At 42.1% G+C, this 17,131-nt stretch overlaps 1 long non-coding RNA gene across 1 annotated transcript; it reads right to left on the minus strand.

The window, feature by feature from the left end:
* Window positions 1-1,335: 1,335 nt before the first annotated feature.
* On the minus strand, window positions 1,336-16,778 carry LOC131381750 (uncharacterized). Its single transcript, XR_009210661.1, has 3 exons — window positions 16,716-16,778; window positions 2,139-2,227; window positions 1,336-1,411 (listed from the first exon to the last, which is right to left on the minus strand). It is a non-coding gene; the product is annotated as an uncharacterized LOC131381750 (long non-coding RNA).
* Window positions 16,779-17,131: the final 353 nt, after the last annotated feature.

Consider the following 17,131-nt stretch of genomic DNA (forward strand, 5'->3'; position numbering starts at 1 on the left):
AAATACAAAAATTAGCTGGCTGTGATGGTGGGTGCCTGTAGTCCCAGCTACTTAAGAGGCTGAGGCAGGAGAATCACTTGAACCTGGGAGGCAGAGGTTGTGGTGAGTCAAGATCGCACCACTGCACTCCAGCCTGTGCAATGGAGCCAAGACTCCAGCTCAAAAAAAAAAAAAAAGAATCTACATTTTATCAGGATCCCTATGGTATTTTCTTGCACATAGAAGTTTGAGAAGCTGCCACATCGTTACATTCTTCTTCTTCCTGAGCCCCTTTCCACCTGGCCCCCTGAGCCCTCCCTTTTCTTTTATTAACATCCTAAAGTTTTTCTTAGTGAGTTTGTCATGATTTCAGTCACAAGTCTTTCCCCCATTGCTATTGTGTCCCATCTCCCACAGTATATGAAGCTGTGTGTAGGAAGATGTTACTTTTATTTTCTTTTGTGCTTTTCATTATCTGTGCTTACCCAGGTTTGCCCTGTCTTCTTCATTACACTTGAAGTTCAGCTCAAACCACATGAATTCCTTGTCTATTCTGTGCCAGGCACTGTGGCAGGTGCAATGGTTACAAAGGCAGCTAAGATGTAGGACAGGAAATGCAGTCTAGACTGTCTCTTGCCATTCATCCCAACAGCAGGCTCTACTGTGAGCACTCCAAGGGCACCAACAACTGAGAGAAGACCTTCACCAACCAAAACTAGGCAAGACCAAGATGTGACAACAAACAAATTAGAGCTATTTAGGTAAAAACTCATTTTTTATTTGGAAAAGTGCCTCACTCTACTTTCTATACTTGGATTAGATGGCCAATGCTCAAAGCAGAAAGACCACCATGCACCCTCTTCAGTCCACTATGCTTTCTGGTTTCCTCCTAAGAAAATTTTGGCCAATGCATGCAAGACCCATTCAGCACTTTTACCAAAGGAACAGTAAGGAAGCGGTTGCATTCCCTAGAACCCTTGGGGTGAGATCTCTTAGCCTGCTTTCAGCAATATGACCAATCAATGTGTGAACATACAGTGCATGGTAGAGTAGAGCTGGCCACAAATTCTGTCACTCTCCCCATAAAAATGTAGTTTATTAACTCTCTCTGTGAATCTAGGCTGTTGCTGTGACGCCCTAATGAATAAAAGTGACAATGTGCCAGTTCCAGGCCTACGTCTTAAGAATGTCTGGCAACTTCCCCTTTGCTCTTTTGAGAGCCTTGAGCTGCCATTTGGATAATCTGACACCCTTGGTGGAGAGACCCCATGGAGAAGAAAGGCCAGTAGCTACATGGAGAAGGAGAGAGGTGCAGCCCTCCTAGCATCCCAGTCCAGCCTTCAGACAACTCCAGTTCCACTCACCATTTGGTTGCAGCCACGTGAGAGATTCCAAGCAACTAAGCAGAACTACACTGCTGAGCCCAGTCAACCTATAAAACCAATGAGAAATGATAGAATGGTTCTTCTTTTAATCCCCTAAGCTCTGGGAACTTCATTACACATCAATAAATAATGTGTTGAAGTAATATACTTCTGGTAAGTCAGAAATGACCTTGGGATCTCCAGAAGATCAGCCTACCTATCAGAAATCTATCTTATGTGAAAGAAAACAACCAACACTTCCAGATGGTCAACCTTCAGTCTATTGCTGTGCCTGCTGCAGTCCCAGTGCATGTGGAATAAACGCTCTAACCCTTACTAAAAGAGGATGACTGATAAAGGACAGGGAAGTCAGGGTCCAGTTACACTTGCTTCAGAGTGAACATGACTACTGCTTTCAGGTGTGACCAGCCAACTCTCAGCCAGCTGAGAGAATCTGCCCTGTGAACTATGTCACCTTCATCAATGTTGAACCTCAACTGTGTCACTCCACTCAAGAGAAGGAAAGACTCTGCAAGAACCTGTGTAGGCTACCTGTAGACATGCCAATGTCTGATGAGGGATCAGGAGTTTTCAGTGAAGAGTGTTAGACCTCCCAGAATCAAAAAGCCCTAGCAATTTGTTTCTCATCATTAAGTGTGTCCACCCATCAGGTCATATTCCTCCACTCACCTCTCAATGCTAAAGGAAAAGCAACACACCCACGACCTGATCAACTATACAATCATTGCTCATTAGGTCTCCAAGGGCAGTTAGGTGAGTGCAAGGTGGACCAACCTGAGGCTGATGAACTAGAGATGCTGGATAATGAAGTCAGCAACGTGCAGCCAATCAGCATCCCACCATTCAGAGTTCAACATAAAGCCCTGCAAAAGAGAAAGGTCAACAAGAGGACCATGGTGTCCCAGCATCTTTCTCACATGACAGCATGTGGAGATAATTTACTTGAATCATTTGCTGCAAAATAGTCAGCACCCAATCTGTGTTTGGCAATGCCCTGGAAAAGATACATATGAAAACTTACATCAAGATATAATCAGCCAAAATTAGGGGAGTAATTAAAGTACTTGGGGTATATTTATGTGAAACTTAATGTTGCCATTAAAAATTATGCTAAGGAAGAATATTGATGAATGGTAAATGCTCGTAATATAATGCTTTCTAGCTAAGTAATCTTGGACACATAACTTCAGCTGTCTGTGCCTCTGTTTCCTCATCTATAAGTGAAGATAACACCACCATATTTAATTAACTTTAACATGCATATTTTCTCACATCTTAACATCTCTAGGGAAGAAACAAATTATAATTTATAGTGACTTAAAATTAGTGGGTAGTGTTTTCTTCTTTATTTCTTATTGTACATAAGATGCTCTAAGGTGATGCATCTTAGAACCCACAGCATCTTACACTTGATGAAAAGGTAGGATCTACTGTATTAGGTTGTTGTGATGATTAACCGAGTCGAAATAGATGGACAAACCTGAAACTGTGTGTCACAAGAGGCAAGCACTCAAAAAAATTAGCTGTTATCACTGTTATCAAATGAAAGCTCCCTTGCACACGTGTACTCTCCTTAACAGGAACATTCAGCTGCCTGCTTGAGAGGGCTGAGCAATGCTGATAGGCAATCCCACCTAAAACAAATGTACACCTCTCTTTATTTTGGTGCCTGGACTTCGCATCACCCATCCCTTTCCATCCACAAAAGCACGGCTTCCCAACTCTGGTTGCACAGAGGAATCACCTGAGGAGTTTTTGAAGTGCCAGTGGCTGGGACACCTCCCTCACCCAAACACACACACACACATTCTGATTTAATTGGCCTGGGACAAGGCCCTGGCACTGGGATTTTTAAAAGCTCCCTAGGTGATTCTGATGTGTACCCAAATTGGAAAGTCATTGCAGTAAATTATAAGGTCTTTGAGACGAAAGGCTTTCCCAGGAAGAAAACCAATATAATGGCACAGTAGGGTCCTGGAGTCAGACAGACCTGGGTTCAAATCCCTGCTCCTCCCCTCGACTAGCTAAGTAACAAATTGCTTAACTTCTCACCGTCTCAATTTCTTCATCTTCAAATCGAGAATAAAACCAACCTCATAGGGTTGTTTTGGGGATTCATAAAATGTCAACAAATGAGCTAAGAATATACATTTAATAAGTAAGTTATTAGTGCCTTTTTGGCACCTCCCTAGTGACTTGCCAGTGGAGGTACTTAACAAATATTTGTTGATTTGAATTGGGACACTAGAGGAAGACTCTTTCATGAGAGAGAAGGACATACAGAAGAGGTCATCAAAGGATCGCAGGTAAAGGCCAATCCCAATTCAGTCTAGACCACACTTGGTAGGAACACATCCTTCATCAACAGGGCAGCATTCAGCTCCATGGACCTCTACCCTCAAGACGTCCTCTCCATGTTCAGGCTTCTGGGTAGGTAAACTGACAATTGACCAGCATTTGATAATTCAGTCAGAGGCACAATCTGAGGGGTTTTTACAAACAAGGGACGTTGAAACGAAAAAATATATAAATGCTCGACTAAATGCAGGGCTCAATTTTCCTTGGGAATAAACCCAGACCTTAAAAGCTCAGTGGACAGAAAGGCACCATTCCCACAGGCCTTTCTATCCTGCATGCCTGGGCCAAACCACCAGCCAGGACTTGCCACGCTCCTGCGGTAAGCTGTACTAACAAGGATTCTCAGGGAAATGAAACCAGGTCCCATTCCTCACATCGGCATCAAATTTTTATTTATTGACTAAATAGAAGCTCTGTGGCAGAGAAGCAAAATGACTTTTAAAAAGAAGCAAAACTAGAATAGAAATCATTTGCTGCCCTCTTGTGGGTGCCTTGGTATCCCGTCTCGCTGCTTGCCAAGGGAAGTCTGGGTTATCTCCTTAGCCTTGGAAGAAATCGTGAAGGAGAAGCAACAAAAGGCATAACTTGTCATAGTGCTTATAATTTTCTTGTGGTACAAATCTGAATTTGGGCTCCTGGCTTAACCCTGCACCATCCAGGGGTGGTGGGAGGTAGGAGAGAGCTAGTAAGATGAGGTATTCCAAGACCAATCCTTAGGGTTACATCTCCTCTAGAGAAGAGGAGGTCAGGGGCTCAGGCCAATTATGAAATCTTGGACCAGATCAACTGTGAAACCAAACCAGACTTCACGGAGCAGGAGGTGGGGCTGATTCACAGTGAAGGTGGCCTGAGCTGGGAGCAGGTGCTGTGCCCCAAATTGCAGCTCAAGTTCTGTCCACAGTGAGCCAAGCTAGACTTTAGCCCATCAGGAGCTAAGCAAATTGCTTTTTGTCTTTAGGAATGTTGCAAGATACTCTCCCTAGCTTGGAATAGATCCAAAATGTGTGTTGAAGTCACCGTCCCTCTAGAGATCACCCTGTGCTAATGAAAGATTTAAGATTTCCCTGTTAGCTGCCACATCATTTGCAACTTAACTAGTGACAGAAAAATGAACCTAAATGGATTTTTTAATTATTACATTCTTAATATATACATGCTATTTCAGCAATCTTACAGAAATGTAACCACATATTCTAATAATCTAAGAAAAGAGGGGAGCCTTAATAAAACAGTATTTTATTTACTATTATCTTTGTATCGATATATCATAATATAAAGTCTGCTAATACTATTGCTGGAGTAGTGGTTTTAAAGTAGCATTCATTCTGATCCCATGAGCATTCACAATAGAAAAGCCTGTTTTATGAGCATCCTCTATCCTAAGATGGTAGTTTTCAGTCTAAGGCTGGTCCATGCAGAAATCAAGCAATGAATTTATTTTTTCCTTACTTGATTGACCTAGCATTGCATAGATACAGCTTCATATTAATGATTCCTCAAATGAAGATTCATTAAACACATACCTGACTGCATCACTCATCTACTTGGAAACTCCCATGGCCTCCATATTCCAGAGTGGCACTGTCTGATATTGTAGCCACTAGCCGTGTTTGTCTAAATTTACATTTTAATGCATTAAAATTAAAGTTTCCTCATTGCACCAGTCACTAGGCCCTTTATTGTTCAGTAGCTACATGTGGCTACTGTATTAGTGCAACTGTTGAACATTTCCAAGATTACATAAATTGTTCTTAAATATAGGATACTGATGAAAATCCTCAGCAAAACAAACAAAGCCCTTTACAGCCTGGTCCCAAATACCTTACTCTCGTCTCTGGCCTCTTCCTCCAAATAGCCCCACTACATGGCTCCCAATCCCATCACTGCCACTGATCTCCCCGGGATGTCTCCCCTCTACTTCCTACCCCACTATCTGGGATCTGCTTACTCATCCTGTAAGACCCAGGTTCCTTAAATACCACCTCCTCCCTGCAGCTTTCCATAACTCACTTTCTCTCACCACACAACTATAAGGTTAATTGGTCTCTTGTGAGTAATTTCACAGCTGCTTATTTTTTAATAAAATATGTATTACTTGTTAATTGTTCTTAACAATATATTTTACTAATATATTCTGTTATAAAATATTTTATCTTTCATTAATATTATTTAGAAATTTGGGGAACTATTACTTTTAAAAATAAATGTAAGCTTTGATTTCACCCATGTTTGAAATAGAGCTCTCAGAAAACACCTCCTGTATCTTCAGAGTCATAGTGAACTGGGAGAAAGAAAATCGAACTGGGGAGTAGGAAGCCTGGGGTCAAATCCTGGCTCTGACCTAACTAGCTGTGAAATCTGAGGCAAGTCACTAACCCTCTCAGGTTTCTCATTTATCACGTGGGGATTTAGGTCTGGCAATTTCTGAGTTCTTCTAGGACCTATGTCTAAGCAGGGAGCCAATGGAAGAATGATGGGCAACACAGGTGAAATTGGAGAATCAGAACACCCCTCTCTTTGTAATGAAGCTTCAGGAAACTGAACCTAAATGTCTACTTATTCTCCCCCAACTCATACCAAACTAGAAACTCCAAGAGCTGTTGCCTCAGTCAAGCCACCAGAGCCACTAGATTCCTATAGCCAGATCAAGATTTACCACTCAGTAGCAATCTACCTAGGGCTGGGCTCTCAGACTTGCTGCCTTTATGATTAACTTGCAAATACTAGAATTATTGGGGGCATTTAAAGGTACTAAAAAACTTGAATGCTACGCAAGTCAAATATCCTTAGCCTTCCGCATCTATTGATCTGGATGTCTCCTGACATGCTGAGGGCTCAGCTCAAATGTCATCTTCTCAGAAGGGCTTTCCCTGACTGTGCACCAGCCCCAGTCAGTCTTCTTCACACTACCTTGTTTTGTATTCTTTGTAACACTTATCATTATCTGAAATTATCTTTCCTGTTTGTTTTCTTGTCTATCGTGCCATAGACACACTACAAAAAGCTCCAGCAGGGCAGAACTATGCCTATCTTATTCACCAAGTTTTCCCTAGCACCTAGAACGATGACTGGTACATAGTAAACACATAAAAAAATTTGATGAAGGAATGAACAAATGAGGTCAGCAACATAGTGGCAGAGCCACTCCTACAGTATAACCAAGTTTGGCAATGTAATTAAACCTCTCACTATTCCCTTGGTTGCTCTTCAGCACTGGGTAGCTATTGAAGAAAATCTCCTTACTGCCCTGACCTTGCTCTTATCTGTACTAATAAAACTATATTCTCATATATTCCAGTAAACACCCTTTATTCCTTTGGCATTCTCTTTATACTATGCCATGTCTTTTTTAGGAATCATTAAGGGTGAGTAGCTTATAACATGTACCCTTCACTGGGAAGTCTAGAATGCAGGAGCTGGGTCCCAGGGGTTCTGTGTATGCATAACAAAACCTTGAACTTCCGACTACATGAGCCACAGCAAAGTGGGACTTCCAAAAGTGGAGAGCTCCAGGGACCTCAATGACACCCAAGTTGGATTAATCAGATTTTTCACCAAGAATTTTGAAAGGTAGAATGGAAAGACCTAGGAGCTGGGAGTCACCAATCTCTAGAAAACGTCACAAACACTTAGCACCAAATTGCCATTTCAAGGTTTGGTTATCCCATTCTTCCTTTAGCTTTGTGAAATAAGACAGAGTTCTCCCAATTGACTACTATGGCTTATAATCAAATGAATTTTAATTGACACAAGACAGGGTGCACTCCATTCCACTCTGCAGCACATGACTCTGTCACTGAATATTTTATCTGGAAGATATCAGTAACAGCATGGATACTTAATTGTAGCAAACATAAATTTACACATTGATCAAAAGTGGCTGTTCACCAGTAGGATGATGTCAATACACTGTAAAGTACAGGAACCCGAGTGAAATCAGCAGCCTAGAAAGAGCCCAGGTTGCTGGAGGAAATGGTACAAAACCCAAATGACCAAATTTTATAGGAATACCTATTAAGACCCAAATTAATGTTATAATCGTCTACATAATCAAATAAGAAGAGCTGGAAAGAGGTCAGGCGCAGTGGCTCATGCCCGTAATCGCAGCACTTTGGAGCCCGAGGCAGGTCAATCACCTGAGGTCAGGAGTTTGAGACCAGCCTAACCAACATGGTGAAACCCCATCTCTACTAAAAATACAAAAATTAGCCAGGCGTGGAGGTGGTCACCTGTAATCCCAGCTACCTCGGGAAGCTAAGGCAGGAGAATCACTTGAACCCAGGAGGCGGAGGTTGCAGTGAACCAAGATCATGCCATTACACTACAGCCTGGGCGACAAGAGCGAAACGCTGTCTCAAAAAAAAAAAAAAATAGAAGAAGAGCTGGAAAGATCTGCCTTCTTGGCAGTTCAAATGGATGAGACCTGAAGATTTTAGCTGGGCCTAATCTCAGGATAAGCCAACACTATATGAGCACAACACGATAAGCATTATTAAAATGATAGAACTCCCAGATTATGATAGGTAATGATTCTACAGTCTGTGTAGATTAAATATTATTTGAAGTATTGTGCCTGATTTGTTGTCGTCCTACAAAGATGATACTGGCTAGGGATCATCCAGAGAGGCCTCTAAAGTGATGAGAAATGTGTAAACCGTGTGACATGAGGTACCGTTAACAGAACTTGGAGGTGTTTGGCCTAGAGAAGGAAAGGCTTCGGAGTCTAATTACTTCTTCACATATTTAAAGAACAAGCACATAAAAGAACGTATTTACTATAACTCTGGAGGACAGAAGCAGAATCCTGGAAGAAAATTACAGGGAAGCAGAATTGTTTTTAGTAATTTCAACTTTTATTTTAGATTCATGGGGGAATGTGCAGGTCTGTTACCTGGGTATATTGCATGATGCTGAGGTTTGGATTACAATTAATCCTGTCACCCAGGTACTAAGCATAGTACCCAATAGTTTTTCAGTCCTTGCTCCCTCCCTTTTTCCTTCACTCTAGTAGTCCCCAGTGTCTATTGTTCCCATCTTCATGTCCATGAGTATCCACTGCTTAGCTCCCACTTATAAGTGATAACACACAGTATTTGGTTTTCTGCTCCTGTATTAATTCTCTTAGGATTATGGCCTCCAGCTGCTCCTCCTGTTGCTACAAAAGATATGATTTTGTTCCTTTTTATGGCTGCGTAGTATTCCATAGTGTGTATGTACCACATTTTCTTTATCCGCTCCACCATTGATGGGCATCTAGTTTGATTCCATGTCTTTGCTATTGTGAATAGTGCTGCAATGAACATACACACGCATGTGTCTTTTTGGTAGAACAATTTATTTCTTTTGAATATATACACAGTAATGAATGGGATTGCTGGGTGAAATGGTAGTTCTGTCTTAAGTTCATTGAGAAATTGCCAAACTGCTTTCCATAGTGGCTGAACTAATCTACATTCCCATAAATGGTGTATAAGCATGCCGTTTTCTCCATAGGGAGGCAGAACATAACCTAATGAATAGCTTGCTTTCACAGTTCTCCAATAATGTAATAATGCACCTAACCAAGAAGTGGGTTGCCCTCCCTGGAAGTATCCTCCAACAGTCTAACTATTTAAGGATGGTTGGAAAGTGTTTCTGTGTTAGATAACATACAGTCTCTTTCAGTACTAAGACATACTACTTTTTTGCTCATGGTCCAGGTGACTTGAACTAGTAACTTAATTTCTTTTGGGCTTTTCAGCCTCACCTATAAGAGAAGGCTAATTAGATGATTCAAGGTCTCTCACATTGCAGAAATCTGTAACTTACAACAGAGAGGGAACAGAACATCTGAGGTGGAGAAAGGGTAGACTCAGAGAGCAAGAAAGAGGAGGGAGTGGGGAAAGGAATCTGCAATTTGACAAAAAAAGGAAAGGCTGATCAAAGACCAGGGTAAATAGCAGTTTTCAAGAGGGAAGAAAAAGCATAAACAGAGTCATGTAGCAAGAGAGAAAAAAAAGGAATCAAAAAGAAGAAACAGAAAGGTCAAAAGGGAATGGTGTTCTGCCTTTCCCCAGCCCTTGCTGGATCTATTTAATAGCTCCATCCCTACCTTCTTTATTGTTCAGCTATTTTGATAAATTTCAACTGGCATTAATGTAAAGCATATGGATAATACCATAGTTTTAACTCCCAATTCAATTTTATTACTAAAGGTGTCTTTTTTTCCAAACAAGAATTTCCCTGAGACTCGTTGCATTTTCCCTTTATATTCATCACATATTAAAGGTTTCCAGAAGCCCCTAAATTTCCCATTTATGCTGATGTTCCCATTTGGTATGCTGAAGGTACTTCATTGCCATTCGTTATGAATGAGCTGCAACAGTATTGCAACAGTGCTCAGCAAACAGTTCCTGACTTTCAGATGTCGTTACATGCAAGTTAAACTAAATGGATGAATTTTTAGCAGGAATAATGTAGTTCATGTTGACATTATTCACAGCTTTCCCAAGAAGACAGGTATTAATCAGAAAACACTCACGTAGTTCTCAGTATATAAATATTTGGGCGTCTGGCTAAACAGTGCCCTAACCTTTAAAAGGCATATAGACCTTATGCTTTAAATAGGATCATCAGTATAAAGGGCAATTTAGGACAAATAAAAGGAAGAACTTCCTGGCACAGGAGTATGGATGTATATGGAACCTATTATCTCAAGAGTTTGTACAGCATAAAAATAAAAATAAGCCCAAGAAGGATTTAGGTAGGTCAGTAATTACAAAGTTCTGTGAATTCTCCCTTCAAAATCACTCATCTATTTGCCTTTTCCCTTCTATTTTCACCATCCTCACCTTGAACACCGTATATTTATTGAATCCTCCAAGAAAATTTTTTTAAATGCAAGAAAAGTGTATTTTCTGAAAATGTATAATCTCAAAAGTGGATGTGATATAAAACAAGAGACGAATAGAAAATGACATAGGCACATGCTAGTTGCTAAGGGAAGAGATAAACAATAATTGCTTCAAACCTTAAGAAGAAGGGACTATTTCTCAGGGCAGGAGGACTTCCTGAAGAAAGATAAACTTGATATGCCACACTGCATGGGATGAGCACAGATAAGCAGACAAGATGGAAACCCCGCAAGCTAAGACATGAAGGCAACCAAGAGTATGACCCAATTTGAGTAAATCAGTTTTCTGGATGGAGAATGGAGTTCAAGCGAGGAAACTTCACATAGAAGAGCAGGAGAACGAGATCTTTAGGAATAGGATATTAGAAGTCGTTGATAAGCAGGCTAAAGAATTCAGACTATTCTGTAATGGTGAGGAGCCATCAAAAATGTCTGAGCAGGAGGTTCTGCCAAGGAGCAATAAGAACCCAAGTTGAGAGCAACAAGGTGGAAAGAAAGGAAGAAATTTGTAGGACAGTCTGCTCTTCCCTTCTAATGCACACTGCTGCTGGATTAATCCTCCTTTATCAACTTGCTAATCTTCCACTCAAAAGACCTCACTGCATACCACACAAAGTCCAAACTCCTCTTCTTAGTATCCACTATGCTTTGCCATCTTGCACAGATCTATTTATAAACTCAGTTGCCACTTACAATATGACCCTTCCACTGCATTCAACCAATCAGTTGACTATATCCAGCATACATATAGTTTATTATTAACAAGGTCACCCACTGTGCCCTGCTCTGTGCTACATGTGAAAACGAAAGAATGATAAAATAGAGACTATTCTTGAAGACTCAAATCTAATGGAATCCCTCTTCTACTGCTTTTTGCCTGAACATTATTCATTCATCTAGAAGCATGTCCACATCTTCCCCAGGGCCACTGATGATCACACTTACCTACACTGCCCTCACTTACTCTGAAATCATCTGTACCTATAATCTTTTCCATTTATTTATAATTTTATATTTATAATAATTGATAATTGTATTTTATTTCTGATTTTAACATATCAAAAAAATATCACTTTTTAAAAACAGATTCCACACCTAAGATTGATTTTTTTTCACATTCCCTGCAATTTGCACATGCTGTCGTCAGGATGCAATAGTGTGCCAGGGGTACAACAGCACCCAGACTTTAAAAGCATAAATTTCTGTTTTTATAAACAGAAATGTTATAAACAAGTATAATTAAAATGCAATTTTCTTTTTGAGATGGAGTCCCACTCTGTCACCCAGGCTGTAGTGCAGTGGCACGATCTCAGCTCACTGCAACCTCCACCTCCCAGGTTCAAGTGATCCTCCCACCTCAGCCTCCCATGTAGCTGGGATTACAAGTGTGTACCACCAAGCCTGGCTAATTTTTGTATTTTTAGTAAAGACAGGGTTTCACCATGTCAGCCAGGCTGGTCTCAAACTCCTGACCTCAAGTATCCGCCCACCTTGGCCTCTCAAAGTGCTGGGATAACAGGCGTGAGCAACTGCACCTGGTAAAACACAAATTATTATAACTTCCCTGAATCATAATTTGGGAATAAACTTCTATGAACAATTTACCCTTCAGTTTTGGCTTTAGAAGTGAAACTTTAATAACAATTTTTCTCAACAAATCTCACTTACTTTTCATAAAGCCGAGGCTCCTACTACTCAAGCCAGGCTCCTTGCCAGTCCCTTGCCCATTTGCTAGGTATCTTTTCACATACACATATTTGAGTATTCTCATATTAAAGAATAATCTTTAGTCCCTTCAAGTCCCTAACAAAGAACATAACATGAGGTGAGCAATAACTATCTTTTGATTATATGATTGATTTTTATATATGTGTATTAGTTTCATTTCAGGTTATTAAAAGAACATATGGAAATATTCCTACATACTAAGGGGATATCACCAGAGTACCTCAGAATCTCACTTCAGAGACAAAATACAGGGCTAGCTTAACCAGTTATTTGGGCCAATAAAGAATTTTTATTCTCTTATTTTGCAATGATGAAGAAAGAGATAGGAGCTTATGAGAAAGAACTGAACCGTTGGGAACACTTGGAGCTCATCATACCTTGTGATGAGTGCCTCCCACTCATCATATCTTGTGATGAGTGCCTCCCACATCAAGCCTGAGGAGAACAGACACCAGAGTCCTGCTCATCAGTGGCTCTTAACAGACTCATGAATATCAAGCCCACCTAGAAAATTATTTGGTTCTCTTTCACATGTATATGCTACACTTTACAGGATATTAAACTGGAACTATGCCCTCACCTTCAACTGAGAGCCCAAGACAAAAGGCACCAACTAATCTCACTTTCCTCAGCGGAGTCTTAGACCACATAAGCACGTCTAGCAGAGGTGGGTGGGGGATGGGGGAGTCACCTCAAGCTCAGTGAATGAGGCCTGGTAGAGAGTTCACCATTTGAGTGGAGAAGTCTACATTTTAACATAAAGAAAGGCAAAGAATGGTACCATCTTAGAGACCTTGCCTAAGAGGGCTTTTAGAAGAGTGGTAGAATTCTAACCAAAGGGTAACAGTAGAGTCATAAAGGGTCAGCCAGAGAAGATGCATTTGCCTGTGTCAATGTAGTTGCCAGGTCATAGATCCCCAGTACTAGAAAGTCTCTAAAGGGCCCGTGAATGCACCCACAAGAAAGCCATCTTTAAGCATCTGCAAATATCTACAACCATTTTGGTGGCAGCAGAGTTAAACATGCCCTCTCTTCCTCTGCTCTAACTCTAGAAGGGTCAGAAGTTGAGGCTAACTAATGCATGGATAGGGTGGGATGGAGTGGGATGGAGGTAGGAGGTAGAAGACTTGATTGAGGAAAGAAAATAAATGAACCATGCCCTTCTTCTGATGGAAATCCAAGCAAAGCAAGGGAGTAACTTCAGTGTTGAATGCAATTCAGAGTTTTGATGATAACACTTGACTGGAGGTATTAACAATAGAACTGTAACTGTTTTAAGGGACTAAAGAGATCCCTTGCTTTTCATTTTGTAAGAGCGAGCAGATAAACAATGAGGCTTGCCTGAAATTTCGTCTAATATCAGGAGAAAAAATGATCCCCATTAAGTGACTTTACAGGGGCAGTTATTTAAAAATATAAATTGCGTTATAATTGTTCCTGACATCTCTTTTAAGCATATAACAGCACAGGAAAGAGGGCTAAAAACAACAGCATATTACTATGATTTCAAATTCTTAATAGCAGGAAAGAGTTGCGGCAGAAGAAGGAAAAAGTAAAAGAAGACAGCTTATCTCCTACCTACTGAAACGGGAAAGGCTCCCTTGTCCCCTCGCAGGGCGTGTGAGAATGGACGAGGGAACCTTTCCTGTTTCAACTGGGGCCTGGCCCTGGCATCCTGGAAGGTGAGTGTGAATGAATGTGAAACTGTTGGGTCCGCCTCCCTTCTGAAACTCTGCCACTTCTCTCTCTTTCTTGTGGGTAACAGGCTCTGTTTCCCTTCAAAACTCTGCCCTAACTGGTCCAGGCGCGGTGGCTCATGCCTGTAATCCCAGCACTTTGGGAGGCCGAGGCAGGTGCATCACGAGGTCAGGAGATTGAGACCATCCTGGCTAACACGGTGAAACCCCGTATCTACTAAAAATACAAAAAATTAGCCGGGCGTGGTGGTGGGTGCCTGTAGCCCCAGCTACTCGGGAGGCCGAGGCAGGAGAATGGCGTGAACCCGGAAGGCAAAGCTTGCAGTGAGCCGAGATGGCACCACTGCACTCCAGCCTGGGCGACAGAGTGAGACTCCATCTCAAAAAAATAAATAAAATAAAATAAAATAAAAATTCTGCCCTAACTGGCAAGTCAAAACCCCCAGACTTTGTCTCTTTTCTTTCACAAGGTTTTAAATGGCTCTTATCTCTTTCTTTATAATGTTTTGCTACAGGGTACAGCAATGTTACTAAGTAAGGTGAGCACTTGGATCAGCTGCCAAAGGTGCAAATCAGACCAACTGTTCCTAGAAGTGCCATGTATGCCACTGCCTTGACAGCTGCAGGAATGCATGGCTTAGGACACTTCTTATCCTTTCCCACAGGTGCCTAGCCGTGCCCACAGCAGTCAAAGGCCAAGCCCAACAGCGATGAGCGAGGTGGGAGAAAGCAGAGATGGTAGCCACGACCCTACAGGGTGCTTCTAGCCTGCCAAGCCGATGGAACCTTTTCTCTCCTGGCCATGGAATTCAACCCGGTTTGGGGAAAAGATATAGACATTAGAGGCTCCCACTTGCACTAAGCAAGGTTTTCTTCCCCCAGAATCTTCCCCTCTTTCCCCTTAAACTGTTTTTCTCTTTTTTCCTTTTCTAAGTGAAAGGGCCCCCCACCCCGCAACACCCAACTCTGTTTCTGATAGGGAAGTTAACAGAGGAATGATGCCTGCTGGCTGAGAACTTTGACGGGACACATTTGAGACACTCCAAATAGATACAAACAGCCTTTAAAATGCCTTTTCAGTCAGTCCCTAACTCTATTCCAAGCTTCAGGCAGAGGTCCTAGAAAGAAAAACCAGGTCTTAGTGGGTCCAAAGCCAGGCAACAAGCACAATGTAAATGGGCACGACCAATTCCTGCCAACTGAACCCTCCACCCCAAAGAAGGAGGCTATGCTTCATGGCATAAACAGACCCAGAGAACTCAAAGTTTGCCAACAGCAGGAAGAAATGGAGGCGTAGGTGAGGGTGATTAATTCCTATTCTCCAGAGTTTCACTGCTTCATGGGTACATACTGCAGTGGAAAAAGGGGAACTTTTCTGTAGACCTGAGGACAGATGGTCTGAGACCCCATATGTGCAGGCTTTCTATAACTTGCAAGGCAATCCAGACCTTTGCCGACAGTATAGAAATGATCCAGCCCTCCTGTTTGCTATCTCAGGGTAGGCTGCAAGGGGCAAGCCCAGGGAAGTAAAGATAGGAGTCCCAGAGGCACCCCCAGCAGAGGAGCCAGCTCTCTCCAGCCCTGCCCCTCCAGGTTCACCCCTACTTCCCTATAGTGTTTCAGCCTCTCACTTACCCCCTCCTAAAAATCCTTGCCCTAAACAAGCCCAGTCTCTCTCTTGCCCCCACTTCAACAGATGCCCAGTGAATTTGGGCCCAGTAGGGTTCAAATTCCCTCCTCCCTACAGAACTTAGGGCAAATTAAGGGAGATCTTGGTACATTTTCAGATGACCCTGATAGAGATATAGAGGCTTTCCAGGATTTCACTCAAATATTTGAACTCTCCTGGAGAGATGTTATGTTACTTTTGAATCAGACCCTAACAGACAATGAGAAGCAGGCTGCTCTACAAGTAGCAGAGAGATTTGGGGGATGACCTTTGTATCACATATAGTGTCAGGGAAGGAGGCAAACATTATCCAGCTGGAAGAGAAGCAGGACCAATGAATGACCCTAAATGGGATCCCAATGATGAGGTGGAAGTCTCAGGTGTGCATAATGGAAGGCTTATGGGACCAAGCCTCTCAATTATATTAAGTTGTCCATGATCGACCAGGGATTTGATAAAAATTCCACTGCCTTCCTGGAAAGGCTAAGGGAGGACTTGGTAAGTCTCTATCTCCTGATTCAGTCGAGGGACAGCTAATCCTAAAGGACAAATGTATTACTCAGGCAGCTCCTGACATCAGGAGGAAATTGCAGAAACGAGCCCTGGGAACAGAAAGTACGTTAGAGGACCTCCTGAAAGTGGCCACCTCGGTCTTTTGTAATAGAGACAGGGAGGCCCGGGAAAGAGAGAGAAGATACAGGTATTCCCAGGGTGCACCTGTTAACTGCTGAAGATATGGCAAGAACTGTTATCTCTCTTCTAAAACTTTATCTGCTCCTATACAAGGTTTAATTTCTTTCACCAAGGTGAAACAGCTCAGGGTACAATGTTATTAATATACTTTACTTCTTGTCTCTGTAATCTTTGGCACTAAATCCTTTCTTTGTATAATACACATGTTTAACCCATGCATACTTAACATTATAAAACTTGTTATTTTTCTCTCACGCTTAGAAACCATTAAACTCCAAACGGTCAGGCAACCAGAGCCTCGGATGATGGCTTACCTTTGCTAGGAACCCTTAGGCCTTTGGGAGGAGTCTGACTGCTGTTTTCCTCCAAAACAATGACCCCTGTCAGCAAGATGCAGCTAAGACCTGTCATCATCCATATTCTAAAGGCAGTTAGATGTGCTTCTTCAGAGGGGGAAAATGATACGGAAGTGCTGGGAAAGGAAGAGCGGTCCCTTTAAATGATACGGAAGTGGGGAAGGGAAGTGCTGGGGAGAGGAAAGGCGTGGTCCCTGGCTAGGGCTCCACCCTCGGGGACCTAGGTGAGGTCAGGCACTCCTGCCTTCATGCCCAAATGTTGCATTTCCCAAGACCGTCCTGGCCTGCCATGTCCCCATCCTATGCCTCTAAAAACCCGAGACCCTTGCAGGGCGGAGACAGAAGCAGCTGAACATCGAGAGGAGCACATCGGC

Source organism: Hylobates moloch, unplaced genomic scaffold (assembly GCF_009828535.3).
Source record: "Hylobates moloch isolate HMO894 unplaced genomic scaffold, HMol_V3 SCAFFOLD_2, whole genome shotgun sequence".
Taxonomy (NCBI): domain Eukaryota; kingdom Metazoa; phylum Chordata; class Mammalia; order Primates; family Hylobatidae; genus Hylobates; species Hylobates moloch.